This window comes from Lepidochelys kempii, chromosome 1 (assembly GCF_965140285.1).
Source record: "Lepidochelys kempii isolate rLepKem1 chromosome 1, rLepKem1.hap1, whole genome shotgun sequence".
Lineage (NCBI taxonomy): Eukaryota > Metazoa > Chordata > Testudines > Cheloniidae > Lepidochelys > Lepidochelys kempii.
Genome location: NC_136380.1, coordinates 271,074,696 through 271,093,588, shown reverse-complemented (window position 1 = coordinate 271,093,588; position 18,893 = coordinate 271,074,696).

Sequence of the window (18,893 nt, the reverse complement as noted above, 5' to 3'; positions counted from 1 at the left end):
TACCAGAAAACCAGAGAGGCAAACGGCCACTCCGAGTCAGAGCCCCAAACATGCCGCTTCTATGATGAGCTGCATGCCATTTTAGGGGGTTCAGGCACCACTACCCCAACTGTGTGCTTTCACTCCATCAATGGAGAGGGAGGCAACACGGAAGCAGGTTTTGGGGACAAGGAAGATGATGATGATGAGGTTGTAGATAGCTCACAGCAAGCAAGTGGAGAAACCAGTTTTCCCGACAGCCAGGAATTGTTTCTCACCCTGGACCTGGAGCCAGTACCCCCCAAACCCACCCAAGGCTGCATCCCAGTCCCACCAGGTGGAGAAGGGACCTCAGGTGAGTGTACCTTTTTAAATAGTATACATGGTTTAAAAGCAAACGTGTTTAATGATTAATTTGTCCTGGCATTCGCGGCTAGTACAGCTACTGGAAATGCCTGTTAACATGTCTGGGGATGGAGCGGAAATCCTCCAGGAACATCTCCATAAAGCTCTCCTGGATGTACTCCCAAAGCCTTTGCAAAAGGTTTCTGGGGAGGTCAGCCTTTTCCGTCCACCGTGGTAGGACACTTTACCATGCCAAGCCAGTAGCACGTAGTCAGGAATCATTGCAGAACAAAGCATTGCAGCGTATGTTTGCTGGCAGTCAAACAACATCAGTTCTTTATCTCTCTGTGTTATCCTCAGGAGAGTGATATCATTCATGGTCACCTGGTTGAAATAGGGTGCTTTTCTTAAGAGGACATTCAGAGGTGCCCATTCCTGCTGGGCTGTTTGCCTGTGGCTGAACAGAAAAGTTCCCGGCTGTTAGCTACGAGGAGGGGGGAGGGGTTAGCCACGTGGTGGGGGGAGGCAAAATGCGACCTTGTAACGAAAGCACATGTGCTATGTATGTAATCTTAACAGCAAGGTTTACCGTGAAAGAGTGTACCCATTGTTCTATAAAATGTGTCTTTTTAAATACCACTGTCCCTTTTTTTTTCTCCACCAGCTGCATGTGTTTCAAGGATCACAGGATCTTCCCCTTCCTAGAGGCTAGCAATAATTAGAAGGTGAAAAAAATGCATTTGGGATGAAATGTTCTCTGACAGAGCACAGACGAATGTGTGGAGGAAGACAATGTCAGAGTGCAGGAAAGCACAAAATAAACGCGAGGAGAAGTGGTGGGCTGAAGATGATAGGTGGCAGCAGCGTGATGAGAGGAGGTAGGATTCAATGCTGAGGCTGCTGGAGGATCAAACTAATATGCTCCAGCGTATGGTTGAGCTGCAGGAAAGGCAGCTGGAGCACAGACCGCCACTACAGCCCCTGTGTAACCAACCACCCAGCTCCCCAAGTTCCATAGCCTCCTCACCCAGATGCCCCAGAACACGGTAGTGGGGCCTCCGGCCACCCAGACACTCCACCCCAGAGGATTGCCCAAGCAACAGAAGGCTGGCATTCAATAAGTTTTAAAGTGCTGTGTGGCCTTGTCCTTCCCTCCTCCACAACCCCACACAGTGCTTCCCTCCTCCACCACCCCTCCTTGGCTACCTTGGCAGTTATCCCCCTATTTGTGTGATGAATTAATAAAGAATGCATGAATGTGAAGAAACAATGACTTTATTGCCTCTGCAAGTGGTGATCGAAGGGGGGAAGGTAGGGTGATTAGCTTAAAGAGAAGTAGAGTGAACCAAGGGGAGGAGGGTTCATCAAGGAGAAACAAACAGAACTTTCACACCGTAGCCTGGCCAGTCATGAAACCGGTTTTCAAAGTTTCTCTGATGTGCACTGCATCCTCCTGTGCTCTTCTAACTGCGCTGGTGTCTGGCTGCACGTAACCAGCGGCCAGGCGATTTGACTCAACCGCCCACCCTGCCATAAACGTCTCCCCCTTACTCTCACAGATATTGTGGAGTGCACAACAAGCAGCAATAACAATGGGAATATTGGTTTCGCTGAGGTCTAAGCAAGTCAGTAAACTGCACCAGCGCGCTTTTAAACGTCCAAATGCACATTCTACCACCATTCTGCACTTGCTCAACCTGTAGTTGAACAGCTCCTGACTACTGTCCAGGCTGCCTGTGTATGGCTTCATGAGCCATGGTATTAAGGGGTAGGCTAGGTCCCCAAGGATAACTATAGGCATTTCAACATCCCAAACAGTTATTTTCTGGTCTGGGAAGAAAGTCCCTTCCTGCAGCTTTTGAAACAGACCAGAGTTCCTGAAGATGCAAGCGTCATGTACCTTTCCCAGACATCCCATGTTGATGTTGGTGAAATGTCCCTTCTGATCCACCAGTGCTTGCAGCACTATTGAAAAGTACCCCTTGCGGTTTATGTACTCGCCTGCTTGGTGCTCTGGTGCCAAGATAGGGATATAGGTTCCGTCTATGGCCCCACCACAGTTAGAGAATCCCATTGCAGCAAAGCCATCCGCTACAACCTGCACATTTCCCAGGTCACTACCCTTGATATCAGCAGATCTTTGATTGCATTGGCTACTTGCATCACAGCAGCCCCCACAGTCGATTTGCCCACTCCAAATTGATTCCCGACTGACCGGTAGCTATCTGGTATTGCAAGCTTCCACAGGGCTATTGCCACTTGCTTCTCAACTGTGAGGGCTGTTCTCATCTTGGTATTCATGTGCTTCAGGGCAGGGGAAAGCAAGTCATGAAGTTCCATGAAAGTGCCCTTATGCATGCAAAAGTTTCACAGCCACTGGGATTCGTCCCAGACCTGCAACACTATGTGGTCCCACCCGTCTGTGCTTGTTTCTGGGGCCCAGAATTGGCATTCCACGGCATGAACCTGCCCCATTAGCACCATGATGCCCACACTGCCAGGGCCCATGCTTTGAGAGAAGTCTGTGTCCATGTCCTCATCACTCTCATCATCGCGCTGACATAGCCTACTCGCCCGGTTTCGCTTTGGCAGGTTCTGGTGCTGCATATACTGCTGGAATATGCGCGTGGTGTTTAATGTGCTCCTAATTTGCCAAAGTGATCTGAGCGGGCTCCATGCTTGCAGAGGTATGGTATCTGCATGGAAAAAAGGCACGGAACGATTGTCTGCCATTGCTCTGATGGAGGGAGGGGTGACTGACAACATGGCTTACAGGGTTGGCTTACAGGGAATTAAAATCCACAAAGGGGGTAGCTTTACATCAAGGAGAAACAAAAACAACTGTCACACAGAATGGCCCCCTCAAGGTTGAATTCAAAACCGTGGGTTTAGCAGGCCAATGCTCAACCCACTGAGCTATCCCTCCCCCTGGTATTCCAGGCACGACTGAATCTCCATTAAACTTTTCAAGGTCCCCCTGACAGACCTCACCAATACGATTGTCGGCCATTGATTTCACAGAGGGAGGAGCAAATGAATACAAAACAAATCTGATCTATTTCTTGTTTTGATCCACTCCATATATCTTTTACATCTTTGGCTGGCAGTAGACGGTGCAGAAGAACTGCTAGCCATCCTCACCTCCTGGCTGCTCGCCAGAAGACAGTGCAATATGACTGGCAGGACTAAAGAGAATGACCTGGTCGAGTCACTCCTATTTCAGTCCCTGTGCCCATGTCTGCCCAGGCGCTCCTGACCGACCTTACCGAGGTGGCCAAGAGCACCTCGGACATGATGACGACGGTTATCAGGCCTATTGCACTGTCTGCTGCCACAAGACAATGAACTGCTGCTGTGTCGCAATGCAGTACTGCGTCTGCCAGCACCCAGGAGACGTACAGTGACAGTGAGCTGAGCGGGCTCCATGCTTGCCATGGTATGGCATCTGCACAGGTAACCCAGGAAAAAAGGCATGAAATGACTGTCTGAGGTTGCTTTCACGGAGGGAGGGAGGGAGGGAGGGCCTGACGACATGTACCAGGAACCACCCGCGACAATGTTTTTGCCCCATTAGGCATTGGGATCTCAATGGCTTTTTCTGTACTACAAGGGAGGAATATTGAGAGAGCCTGTTTAGGAGGCAATCCTGTAAAGAAACAGTGCTGGCTCTGATACAGACACACTCTGAGGCTTTCGGCAACATCGCTGCCCCGTTTCTCCATCTGGGAAATGAAGATAAATACCCTTCTTACCTACCTCACAGGACTGGGAGGATTAAGCAGATAATGAATTAGGCCATGTCTACGCTACAAAATTATGTTGCCCTCGCTGACATCGGCATACAGCCACTGCAGTTATTAAATTGCTTGTGTGTGTGCACACTTGGCTCCTTGTGTCAGTGGTGCGCATCATCATGAGAAGTGCTTGTAGCAATTGTATATGCTTGTACAATACATCACACAATTGTCAGTGTGGGGCATTGTGGGATGGCTCCTGAAGGCTAGTAACTAGGTTGCCAACTTTTTAATTGCACAAAACCGAACACCCTTTCCCCACCCCCTACCCTGAGACCCTGTCCCTGCCCCACCCCTTCTCCAAGGCCCCACTCCCACTGACTCCATCTCCTTTCCCTCCGTCATTCGCTCTCCTTCACCCTATTGCTTGGGCTGGCTGCTGAGGAAGTGAGTTACTTTCATTTTCACTTCTTCAGCATGCAGCCAGCCAGCCCCGCCCCTACCCCCAGCACCTCACCCAACTCAGCCCTGCTGGAGGGGAGGGGGGAGAGAGGGGTGCTCTGTGTGGGGGGAGAAAAATGGACGTTATGGGGGGCAACAAAGGATACTGCCAGAGCTGCTGAGCCTGCCTCACCTCACGCCGGGGGAGAGAGTCTCACTCACAGGTGAGTTCCTTCCCCCACCCCTAGCCCCTCCCCTTCCCAGAGAGCCCAGCAGCCAATCCCCTCCCTCAGACTGTGCGGCATTCGGCTCTCTCTAGGACCCAGCATCCCTGCTCTTACATGCTCCACTGCTTCCTGTCTATCCAGGCTTCCGGCAGAGTGGTGCCCCAGACATACTGGTGCCCTATGCAGCTGCCTATTCTGCCTATGGCTAAGGACAGCCCTGTGGATAGCATTTTAACATGGCAAAGTGCAAGCCTTTATCACACTTTTACTAACCATTTCCAATAAACTCTGTCACCAATCCCCATGTTATCTTTTCACATCAGTTGATGAAGCCTCAAGAAAAGAAAGTGGAACGACTTGAAAATAATAGAGAGAGAACCCAGTTCTGTCTCTAGTATCCAAATTTGGCACAGCAAGTGTTGAATGTCAATAAACTATCAACCAGTTCCATTGCCAAAACAAATACAAGGGACTGGCACAGGAAAGGGTTCTGCAAAGCTAGAAATGTGGAACAAATCCCGTATTTGCTTATCTCGAGGTGGTACTGCAAAACATAAAAGGGGGCCTCATGTAAAGCACTGGAGATGAAACTAGGAATCCACAAAGCTCCTATATTGCAGCTGAAAGTGGATATAACACAACCTGCTTTTTGCACACAACCTGAACAGCTGTTTGCAGGAACATTTGCCACGTAGGTCACTGGAGAAAAAGAGTAAGGCGTTGACAGACTGACAAATGAGTTAGGTTGGCGTAGCTCCGACCCAATTGGAAGACAAACACTTTCATGTACATGCATGTGCAGTACTAACCACACACATTCAGATGAAGCATGCACCTACTTGGAATCACCCAAAACTAAGAAATGCCAACCACGTTACCCCTCAATTCTCTGTTAATTTAAAAAAATATACCAGAAGTTCAAATGAAACTTATGAAAAGGCCTTCATCTGAAAGGCTGCAGCTGCTGTGCCTGGAAAGGATTGTGCTACTGTGCTCACAGACCTAAAAGATAAGCAAGTGCGCAATTACTATGCAGAATTGCTCCCTGTTTCTCAGCCAGAAGCAGCACTCCACTGGTGTCTTTCAGGGTTTTGGCAACACCTGCATAAGGAGAATTTTGCTAAATGGTCAGCTAGCCATGGACACACACGAACACAATCTAGTCATTGTTCTAATTAGTTGGTGTTCAGTGGTACATGAAATCCCAGAAATTTAGTCCTTTTACACTCTACAGGAAACTCAATATTGAACAACCCCCCCCCCCCAAAAAAAAAACCCTTGCAAACCACACTTTAAACGAAAGAAGGATTTTTTTTTTTCTTTGCTCTTCATTCCTAGGGTAAGGACCAGCCTGTTTCAAGGAAACCTTTCCTCAATATAGGCTTCATAAGGAGGTGGATTATCACACCAGTATGGTAGATACTAGACCTGAAAACTGGTTTTGACCTAATGATTAGAACAGGGGACTGGGAACCAGAAATCATGAGTTTCAAACCCTGCAACTTGCTTGCCAAATGGCCTTAGGCACATCATTTAACTCTTCTGTACAACACGTGTAATAATACCTTCCATGCCATACAGTTGTGTCTCACTGGTTTGAGCATGGGGTTGGAAATGGAGTTGGAAGACCTGTATTCTATTCTTGACTGCCATTGACTCACTGTATAACTTTAAGTTCTTTAACCCTTTGTACCTCAATTACTGCATTTGTGAAGTGACAAATAACACTTACCCACCTTTGGAAAGTGCTGTGCAGCCTGTGGATGGAGAAAATGCAACTGTTCAGAGTACGATTCCTCTTTATTTTGTATTATGAGTAGAACACTTAGAATATAGAATCATAGAAATATCGGGCTGAAAGGGACCTCAAGAGGTCATCTAGTCCATCGGCCAGTGCTGAGGCAGAATTAAATATACCTAAATAATCCCTGACAGGTGTTTGTCTAACCTGTTCTTAAAAGCCTCCAATGACAGGTATTCCTCAACCTCACTAGGTAACCTGTTCCACTGCTTCACTATCCTTATAGTTAGAAAGGTTTTCCAAATAGCCAATCTAAATCTTCCTTGCTGCAAACTAAGCTGATTACTTCTTGTCCTACCCTTGGTAGACATGGAGAACAATTGACCACTGTGTCCTCCTTAAACAACCTTTTACATATTTGAAGACTGTTATCAGGTTCTCCCTCAGTCTTCTCTGCTCTTGACTAAACCTGCCCAGTTCTTCCAACCTATTCTCATAGGTCAGGTTTTATAAACCTTGGATCATTTTTGTTGCTCTCCTCTAGATTCGCTCCAATTTGTCCTCATCTTTCTTCAATATATAACTGACTACCAAATCACTTACTTACCAAATATAAAAACTCTTCAAAGAGATTTATCTCCATCTCTCCTTTCACCTGGTGCTACTTTGGAATTTTCATGATCTTAACTCTTGTTTATTAATAATAATAATAATAATATGTAGCATTTATATATTGTCATATAGTGCTGTAGTGAGGGGACATGGCCTCCCTTGGAGACTGATGAGGAGGGACGGCCACGCACTCCTACAAATGTGTTTTATCTTCAGATCACTGTACAGATATTGCATTCAATTCACCTCCTCTGGCACTGGGGGACTGACCTCTGTGGAAGGTAGTTGGTATTTATATCTCATAGCCTTTAAGGCCAGAAGAGTCTATCATGATTATCTAGTCTGACCTCCAGCACATTGCAGGCCACATAACCTCACCCACTCACTCCGGCAGTAGGCCTATAACCTCTGGCTGAATTACTAAAGTCCTCAAATCTTGATTTAAAGACTTCAAGTTACAGAGAATTCACCATTCACTGTATTTCAAACCAGCAAGTGACCTGTGTCCCATGCTACAGAGGAAGGCACAGAAAAAAAATCTGCAGGTTCTCTGCCAATCTGACCTGGGGAAAATTCCCTCCTGGCCTCAAATATGGTAATCAGTTAGACTCTGAGCATGTGGGCAAGCCCCTCAAGTCAGACACCTGGGAAAGAATTCGCTGTAGTAATACAGAGCCCTCCCCATCTCCGGCCATTGGAGATATTTGTGAATAGTAGTTGCTGATGGGCCATATGTTCTGTGCTCCAAGAGGCATCTTTCCTTGCTGGTCCATCCCATCTTCCATTCCTTGTAGGCTTTCTGCTTTCCCTTAATAATCTATTTGAGATTCTTTTTCACCCAGTTTGGTCTGCAACTCTTCCCTACAATTTTTTCCCCTTGCTTGGAATGCAGGCTTCAGGTAGTTTCTGCAACTTTGATTTAAAGTAATTCCAAGCTTCCTCCATGTTCAGATCTTTGAGTTCTTCAGTCCAGTCCACTTCCCTAACCAGTTCCCTTCATTTTTCAAAGTTTACCCTTTCGAAATCAAGGACCCTAGTTGCAGACCTATTTTTGTTTATCCTTCCATTTAGTTTAAACTGAATTAGCTCATGATCACATGAACCCAGATTGTTCTCTACAAACAATTCTTCTGTGACATCCTCACTACTTACCAGTAATAAATCTAAAATGTCATCACTTGTTGTTGGTTGACTATTTGCTGAAGAAATCTGTCAGATATCACATCCAGGAATATCTGGGCCCTACCATTATTAGTAGCACTTGTCCTCCAATCTATGCTGGGAAATTAAAGTCTGCTATAATCACACAGTTGCCAGTAGTATTTATTTCATTAAAAATATTAAAGAGGTCTCGGACCATATCCAAACTAGATCCTGGGGGTCTGTAGCCGACTCCAAGCACTATCCCAGTGGAGCCTCTGTTACCTTTCTACCCAAAAGTGATTTTGATCTAAACAGATTTTGTTTTATCTGTTCCATCACTTCTAATTTCTTTACAGTCTATCTCATCATTAATATACCATGCTACTCCATCACCTTTACTTTTATTTCTGTCTTTCCAGAACAGCACATACCTTTCAATATCTGTAGTCCACTCATGACGACTATTCCACCATGTTTCCAATTTATCTGGTTTCACTTCCTGCACCAGTCGTTCCAGTTTCTCCATTTTGTTAGTCCAGCTCCCTGCATTGGTGTATAGACATCTTAGTTGTTTCTGCATCTCTGTCCTCCCTCGTGGCTTTTGCTGGAGGGGCAGTTTAAGTTGCAACAGGGGCTTCTCAGGAGTTCCTCAGTAGAGGCAGCCAGGAGGAGTTTTAGCTGTATTCCCTCCCTGGCTACAGCTGCCCATGTTTGCAGCAGTGACATTTGCCGGTGGAGTGGTGTTGCAGGCACCTTGTCCCTCTCCAGGAAGTCTTTTCACTGCAGGGAGAAGGGGAGGAGCTTGTTTCCTGGGTTATGTGATAGAAGCCGGCATAACTCAGGGCTGAATCTAAGGCCTGGTCTACACTACATGGTGAGGTTGATCTAGCAGCAGATCATGCTCGAGCTGTGAAAATGTCTGTTTTTGACGGAACTTTAGAGGCAGTGATTTATCATGTATTTCCGGCCATGCCCAAAATGTGCTGCTATTGCCAAACAAAAATAAGGCACAATAGGACTTCTGTAACATTTCTGTGCTACCCTAATCTAGATGAGATGAGTCTGTGCTGACTTCATTTTGGTCACTTTGTGCTTTACCTAGGAATACAACTGGGGTTATATTTTCCCACTGCTTGGAAACCCAGCTTATTAAACTGGATAATGCCATTGATCTATTTATAACATTGATAGAGAGTTGTAACTAACATAAGACTCATGCCCACTATACATTTAAAACTAAAAAGTGGCTTTGTAAAAATGACATGGGTTTCCAACTCTACTGTGTCTCAGTCAGGGTGGATCACCTTGTGAGGTGTCTTCACATTAGCTCAAGGTCACAGACTCTATGATTCTATGATTCTATGACTTTCCTATATTAGTTATTTTAAATAATATTTCTGATAATCTGATAACAATTTAAACAGTTATTTCTTTAAAAAAACACCCTTATAAGTTATGTCGTATCGAAAACAACTTTCTAGGTCACAAAAAAGAAAATGGAAAGATGAAATAGGATTAGCTGTACAAGCACAGAAGGGTTCTATACTTAAGTTTGTACGTCATGAAAACAACAAAGTTGATCAAGAGCATCAAGTAACTGCCGAAGAAAATTTTTATGCAGATGAAGCTCAAGAAACTCAACAACACAAAGAACAATCATTTGAAACAGATGCAGACACAAAACAAGAAATTACAACAGTTGAAACTGTACTAGCATAGGATATAGATGACATTGGTACATGGCCGTAATCTTTAAACAAAGAATTCCGTGCCATTATACTTGAGAAAGGCCCTGTGAGAATAAAAGTTCTTGAATATCCTAAAGACATTAGAGGTAGGAAATTCACAGAAAAAAATTACTACAAAAGACTTTCTAATGGTGAAATTGTCAACAGATGGTGGCTTGTGTACTCTAAATGCAAGGATGCTGTATTTTGTTTCCCATGCAAGATTTTCAATAGTTGCAATTTTAAGATAGCAACCATGGGTATTAATGATTGGAAAAATCTTAGTCACACATTACCGCAACATGAAAAGGCACAACACCACATTGAAAGTATTTACAAATGGTGTGAGCTGAGTGTAAGGTTAAAAAAATCAGAGAACTCTTGATGCCAAAAATCAAAGATTGCCGGAGTCAGAGAAACAGCATTGGCATTGTGTTCTTGAACGTCTATTATCTATTGTTGAATATCTATCAACAAACAATCTTGCTTTTAGAGGAAGCGTTGAGAAATTATTCCAGCCCAAAAATGGCATTTTGGGGGGCCTTGTACAGCTGCTGGGAAAATTTGACACAGTGATGAGTGAACATCTCCGAAAAGTAACTGAAAATGAAATATATGACCACTATTTGGGACCAAGAACTCAACATGAACTGATCATGCTAATGAGTGATAAATGAGAGACAACATTGTTTCATTGGGTACTTTGGCAAAATATTTTGCTGTAATTCTAGATTGCACTCTGGACATATGTCATCAAGAACAGAAGTCATTAGTAGTGAGATTTGTCGAAATTAGTGATTCAGCACAGATTACAGTTAAGGAATCGTTTATCACATTTTTAGAAGTAGAAGACACTACAGGTTTTGGACTTCTTCAAGCTCTCCTTGATGAACTAAAATGAATGGGATTATCCATAATGAACATTAGAGGACAAGGCTATGATAATGGTGCCAGTATGAGAGGATGCATTTCTGGCGTCCAAGCTAGATTGCTGGCAGAAAATCCACGAGCCTTTTTTGTTCCGTGTGCATGTAACAGCCATAATTTGATTTTGTGTGATATGGCCAAGTCTTCTGTAGAAGCTATTTCTTTTTTTGGTTTGCTGCAATGCATTTACGTGCTGTTTTCAGCTTCCACTCAATGATGGCAAATATTCAAAGCACATGTCAATGGTATTACCATTAAGCCTCTATCTGAGACACGCTGGGAAAGCAGAGTAGAAAGTGCAAAAGCGTTGAGATATCAATCTGAGGAAGTTTATGAAGCACTGGTTGCTATTTCGGAAGAAGCCAGAGATCCAAAAGCTAAAAGTGAAGCACAGTCACTGGCCTCTGAAATATCCAGCTTCAAGTTTCTAACACCTGTTGTAATCTGGTATGACATTCTTGTTAAAATCTCAAGTGTAAGCAAAATAATGCAGAGTCCAATGATGCAGCTTGATTCAACACTTACCTTACTAAACAACACACAAGACTTTTTAGTGAAATACAGAGAAAATGGATTCAAAGAAGCACAGGTTACAGCAAGAGAGGTTGCACAGGCACTCGGTGTAGAACCAAAATTTCCATGTCCGAACGTGACACGAGTTTCAAGGAAAAAACGGCAAGCGGAATATGAAGGCACAGTTGAGCCCATAGACGATCCAGAAAAGAAATCTGAGGTTGAATTTTTTAACGTTGTGATGGATAAAGCAATATCTGCCATTGATGAAAGGTTTAATACCTTTTGAATACACCATGAACAGTTTGGATTTTTGTATGACATAACTAAATTCAACGAAATAGGAAAACAAGAGCAGCAAATGACAAAGTGCAAGAACCTACAGAGCTTCCCGAAGCACGGTGATAGTTTTGATTTAAATGGACTTGAACTGTACAAAGAATTGAGTACATTGTCATCAATGTTGCCATATGCAAAATCGGCAATGGACATTGTACAGTTTATTCATACCAGCAAACTTGTTGACATATATCCTAATGTGTATATTGCCACTCGTATTCAACTGACAATTCCTGTAACAGTAGCATCAGGAGAATGGAGTTTCTCAAAACTAAGGTCATTAAAAACTATCTCCGTTCTACAATGAGTCAGGAACACTTGACTGATCTTGCTATTCTTGCGATCAAACAAGACATCACTTTGTCTTTGTCATACGATGACATTATTACTGATTTTTCAGCCAAAAAAGCCAGAAAGATCGCTTTTAATTAAAAACAAATCCTTGTTTCAATACCTCTTCATAGAAATTTCCAATAAAACGTTGACAAATTTTAAAAATTATATTATTTGCATCATTCTGTCAATAAATCAGAATTTTTTCTATAGCGCTACTTCTTTAGTGCTAGTCCATCTTAATTAAGTTAAACTGTTTTTAATAAAGTGCATGTGGCAAGTTTTCCAATACTGTAAGCTTATGTTTGTGTTGCTAAGAGCAAGTCAGGCACAGGGGCACCAGTTTAATAATCCCACCTAGGGCACCATAAATCCTAAGGACAGCCCTGGCTATCCAGTTGTATGAACTATTTGCATTTCCAAGGGCACTATGGGTACATTTTTCAAAAGAACCTAAGTGACTTAGGCTACCAAGTCCCATTTTCAAAAATGACTTGGGCACTTAGGAACCTAAGTCACCTTGAAAGTTAATATAATTTGTAGTTTAATAATCTTATTTTACTTAATTTAATGCATAAATTTGCTGTATGAGCAGGATTGGATGGATTTGATTTTTATTGGAAAATGTAGGTAAACGTCAATTTCACCACGCGCACAAAGAGACAAAAAATATTTCCATTGATAATTATTGAAATGTACATCAGGCAAAGTAAGAAAAATGCAGCTTGAGAACATATTTAGAGTCTGGTTTAAGGATATTCACTTTGTATATTTTTACATGTGATGTTGACAATTTGTGTTTTAACTGTTATAAAACTTTGACTTTTTGACTCTCAACTTCTACTGTCATCAAATAATTATTGTCTGACATCTCCCAATTTCTGATCCCCCCCAATAACTTCCCACAGCTGTGATAATTTATATTGATAAAAATAGAAAAAGCTTCTTAAAAATAAACGTCAATACTATCTGTCAAAATTATAAAAAAAATAAAAATGGAATTCTGCCAAGCCTATATAAGTCATTTCAAAAATAAATAATAAATAATAATAATAATTAGAACAACAACAACAATACCATTCTCTTATATCACACCTTTAATTAGTAGATCTCAAAGTGTTTTACAAAAAGAAGTCAGAATCATCCACATTTTATAGCAGGGGAAACTGAGGCATCTAAATTCTCTGGTAACTCAATTTCGAGACTAGATTATATCAGGTACAAGTGTTTCCCACCTGCTGCTGACCTTTTATTAACCTTTTCCTCAAAATGTGACCTGCAAAGAAAACAAAATTTGGATTTGTGCCATGTTTGCTTCCTTATAATGAAAGTCTTTTTTTTAAAAAAAAAAAAGGTATTTGTTTTTTAACTCAGAAATTCACATCTTGTTTACTTACCAGCCATCTACTTGTGGCTTCCATCATTGTACCTGGAGAGAGCACCTCGGACATTACAGAATGTTGCTTCACAAGACCGCTGTGACGTGAGGTATTACTATCCCCATTTTATAGACAGGGAGTTGAAGCACAGAGAGATTGTAACTTGCCTGAAATCACACAAGATGTCTAAGGCAGAGCCGGAAAGTGAACCCAGATCTCCCAAATCCAGTCCACTGCCTTAACAACAAGATGACATGGAAAACTTTCTAATGACTGGAGGACTGGTAAGATGACATTTATAACTTTGATTTTTAAATGTATGAATTAACACCCTGGAATTGAAAGTCTGAGGAAACTCACCATACATAATTCTGAGACTACAAAGAAGAGTTCCAGCAAAAATGTGGCAGGTCAGAACTGATATTTCTGGAATTTCTAAACATGAAACACAAACAGAAAAAAAATTCTGGCAGAGACAGAAGGTAGAAAAAGAGAAAAATCCTGTCTAGTCCATGTTGGTAGCAACAGAAAATCATTCTCCATTGGTGGCCTACAGTATTTGAAGTGAGGTAGGAGCATCTCATTTCCAACATGTGTCCATATCACAAAATCCACCAAACACAACTGCCAGTCTCCACAAAGAGGATAAGTATATTATAGCCATAGAGACTTAACTATTCTCTAGTACACTGGTTCTCAACCCGCAGCCCAAACAGCACAGAGGTGCGGCCCATGTGACATCCTCAGAGCCACACAGGTAGCACATATATTCTGTGGATGCAGCCCACATAACACATAGAGACCTGCATATACAGCCCACAATGGTAAATAGATTCAGAACCACTACTCTGGTCCCTAATGGCTGGACCCTCCAGATGAGAACTGAGGGACATACTAAAAAAACGTGAGGAAGGTTGCAGGGCAGGCACACCGTAGTAGTTTGCGTGTTTATATTACCTTTCAAGGACATTACAGTTGTTTCTGAAGTGTTAGAAAGTCTAGAGAGTCACAGTAACTTTAACCAAAATACCTTAATTCTCATTAGCCAAGCACCACCACAACCAGAATTGGGTGTCTTCATACAGAAACCTTAAAGTCCCAGACCGTGAAATTGGAGCCCTTGAATGAAAAGAACAAGTTAATGTGGTGAGAAAGCAAGAGATAGGAATCAAGCACATAAAATTTATTTTCTGTAGGTGCACATTTTTCCATACTCTAGATGCAAACAAAGGAACATGCTATCTCTATGGAGGAGAGTTAAGGTATTTTTTGACTATCTTAACTGTGAATTTCTATAACTACAAGAAACCCAAATATTTGAAATGTTAACATTAATTTTGAATTTCCTTGGTTCGGAGGTGATTTTTGGGAAAAAAACTTGAATTCTTGCATGGTAGTATACACTGACACCATGAATGTTTCTGCAACCTTAATTTTATCTTCTCCTTGGTTATTGTGTTGGTTTGTTTGAGGCAGTATAACGGTTCTACTTAGATTAGCGTGTTTTGTTAACATTTTGCAGGGGTTATATTTTGCATTCACCAAAGTACAAGTCTGTGTTTACAATACATTATTTATTTTTTTTGGCTGTTTGCCTATTCATTAACAAAGTAAATTAAATATTTTTCAAGCCATCGTCTCACTTTGTTTGCTGTTTGTCCTAACCCAACTACAAAATCTAATGGACATGGAAAATTACTGCCCAGTGCGATGTTTTAATTATGGAGATCTTTGGGGGGAGGGATAGCTCAGTGGTTTGAGCATTGGCCTGCTAAACCCAGGGTTGTGGGTTCAATCCTTGAGGGGGCCATTTGGGTCAAAAATTGGGGATTGGTCCTGCTTTGAGCAGGGGGTTGGACTAGATGACCTCCTGAGGTCCCTTCCAACCCTGATATTCTATGATTCTTCAAGTATTTAGCTGTCATAGTATCAGTTCACTTACTGGAAAGTCAACAATGGCCACCACAGGGCTATACTAAAATAACCTAAATCTCCTCTTTGGATATATTTAATTACATAAACAGAAAGCAATTATGCATTTTGCAAAATATGTAATTAGTCTTTATTCTTAACTTGGTTCTCGCATGCTGAAAACATTGAATATATTGTCTACTGGTTTATTTTTATACAGGCATTACTGAAAACCAGGGCAGATCATTCACTTGTTTCTACAGGGTCTCATAAAAAGCCACCGTGATTTTACTGGCCTAATTCTCTAAAAAGGTATACTTCTCCACCCCACTGAGATCTTTTGTGTTCTTAAAAGATCCAGTTATCAAACTTTGCTACCTAAAAGTAAAATCTGTGTTTAGACACCTAAATCAGCCCATAATGTTTAGGTCCCTATCTACAAACACCCACATTTGATTCCCTCAAGTCCCCTCCGATAAGAACATGCATTGCAGTGACCAACCTCCAAAAAAGGATTCAAAGCCTGGCCTGTTAATTTTGCGCTTAAAGTGAGCTGGCAGAGGTAGCTGATGAGTGACACTGGATTTACCATCATCTTGCCTCACTTTCAGTCTTTGGGCAAATCTACATGAGGACGTTAAATCAGATTAGTTTGCTTGCTGTAAGTACATCAACTTAACTATATCTAACTGAAGTGCATCCACACTGCTTTGTCATACCATTTTAAGGTACTTCCTTTGTTAATCATGTCCACACATAAGGACAACCTGCAGAGATGCACATGGAATTGCTAACCTGCCTTTTACCCACCCACCTAGCATTGCAACAGGGGACCTGTACAGGGGGGAAGTAATTTGGCAAACATCCTACCATCTCGAAGCAAACTCCGGAATGGAACAAGAAGATGGAAATGGAATTCCAAAATTTGTGTGGAAAAGCAACATTTTATCATTGTTGGAATGGAGATTAACACTGGGACAATAAGTACTTATTTTTTTTCTGATTTATCTTAGCACGTACCTTAGCCACAGCCTACACATACAGGGGCCTTTTCTTCTTCTTCTTCTTCTCCTCCTCCTCCTCCTCCTCCTCCCACTTTTACCATCATCTGGGGTCAGGTCATTGTGCAAGCGTCTGCCATCTTTATCTCTCTGAGGCAGCATTAAGGTTCTCCTGATTGCCATCTCCTGGCTGATCCAGGTGTGAAACCAGGCAGTGTAGAATAGCAGTGGGAGTACTGCCAGACACAAGTAGTTAGGAATGGGTCCACAGAAACCTTAAAACGTATGACTACATAATCGCAAGCCTCCCAGCCCAGGTCGACATACTTGGGCTTGCAGAGCTCATACGAGCACTGTATTCTGAAAGCCAAGTACATTTTGGAAAGACACCTCATCTACACTAGTTTTGAAAACTATACGCTACAAATATGAGAACTTCTAGAGAGTAGCATTTAAATCAATCTACTGTAGCAGAGAATGGGAATTCCCTATAGCAACTAGTAGGTAAATAATACAGGAGGTCTGGGTCAGTCCATATTCAGCAGACTTAGGGTGCAGGAATTTCAAATGGGATTGTTCTCTCATGCATTCAGCACACATAGCAGAAAGTGCAGCAATTGGTATGTTGAAATCAAATGCCACTTTAAAAAGACATTTAAAAACTAGACTGGACAGGACACTAGACAATACTGCTCTACAGGGGACAGGTGATCTTGCATTTGAAGGAAGTGGACTCAATTACCTTAGTTCATGTCATCGAGTCCATCTCCCTAACTGAAGTTAGTGATAGAAAGGACCTGTAATTAATGACAGCAGAGCAGACAGTTTGAATCTTCTGCTCCTGGGAGATGTGTCAAAGAGACCAAGTTGTAAGCATGACCTCATACATTTTTCTGTCCTCTCTGACCGTCTCAAGCACCACTGAAGACTGTACTTCGGAGCACATACCCACCCCATATGCCTCAGTCCCTTACAGAGCTTACTGAAACACATTTCAATTTGTCTTTCAAGGCTGCCTCTTCACGGTGTGAAGTCAGCAACTAGTCTCACCAAGGTAGTCTTGTTCACTGACTATGCTCTCTCCAGGACACTCTTTACTAGACCCTTGCCAAGGATTTGTCACCAGGATGGAGCACTATTCCAGGGAATCCAAACATTCTGAGGGAAAAGTAAAATTGATTAACAAGTTTCACATGGGAAACTAGATAATCACAAAGTAGTAGTATCATTTCTGGGTTACCAAAGGTGGGGGGAAGAAGGGAGAGACAGATGCTTATAGCCAAGCAGGAAAAGGCAATTGGGAAAAGAAAAGGAACTCTCTAAACACAGATGATGTCTTTGTGTGCTTAAGTACATGCAGTGTGTGTTACTGTTATGCTTACAAGAAGCACACGCTTCTAACTAATTCAAAACTAGCAAAATGGAGTATGAAGCAAAATAAGCAAAATGGACTAAAATTTGCTCAAGACAATTTTCCACCATTAGGCTTTTGGCCTACATTACTGAACTCTAACAAAGGTCCAATGGTCACTGCTCCCTAATGACAGCTGGAATTTGCTATCAAGTTACAGCAGGGGTTCTTAAACAGCGGGTTAGGGACCCCTCAGGGGGTCGCAAGGTTATTACATGGGGGGTTGTGAGCTGTCAGCCTCCACCCTAAACCCCACTTTGCCTCCAGCATTTATAATGGTGTTAAATATTGTGACAAGGTCGGGCCAGATGGCTACAGGAGAGTAACAGAAGACAGATATATTAGCCCCAAGTTAAGTGGGTCCCTTTTCCCTGGGTAAGGTAACAGGGAAGATTCCAGAACAATCAGGAACCTTCTGGAGACAATTAAGATAGACAGGCTGATTAGAACACCTGAAGCCAATCAAGAAGCTGCTAGAATCAATTAAGGCAGGCTAATCAGGGCATCTGGGTTTAAAAAGGAGCTCACTTCAGTTTGTGATGTGCATGTGAGGAGCTGGGAGCAAGAGGCACTAGGAGCTGAGAGTCAGAACGCAGACTGTTGGAGGACTGAGGAGTACAAGCATTATCAGACACCAGGAGGAAGCTCCTATGGTGAGGATAAAGAAGGTGTGGGAGGAGGCCATGAGGAAGTAGCCCAGGGAGTTGTAGCTGTCGCACAGCTGTTCCAGAAGGCACTCTAGATAGCTGCATTCCACAGGGCCCTGGGCTGGAACCCGGAGTAGAGGGCAGGCCCGGGTTCTCCCCAAATCCTCCCAACTCCTGGTCAGACACAGGAGGAGTCGACCTGGACTGTGGTTTCAGAAAAACGGCCAAGCTGAGGGCTGCCATGAAGCTCCAAGGTGAGCAAATCCGCCAATAAGCGCAAGTCCCACCAAGGTAGAGGAGGAACTTTATCACAATATATTTTAAAACTGTTTTTAATTTTTAAGGGGGGGTCACACTCGGAGGCTTGCTATCTGAAAGGGGTCACCAACAGAAAAGTTTGAGAACCACTGGGGTACAGATACTGTTCCCTCTAAGCTGTGCAAGTGTGCACGTGCACACAGATCCTAAACCCTGTGCACACAG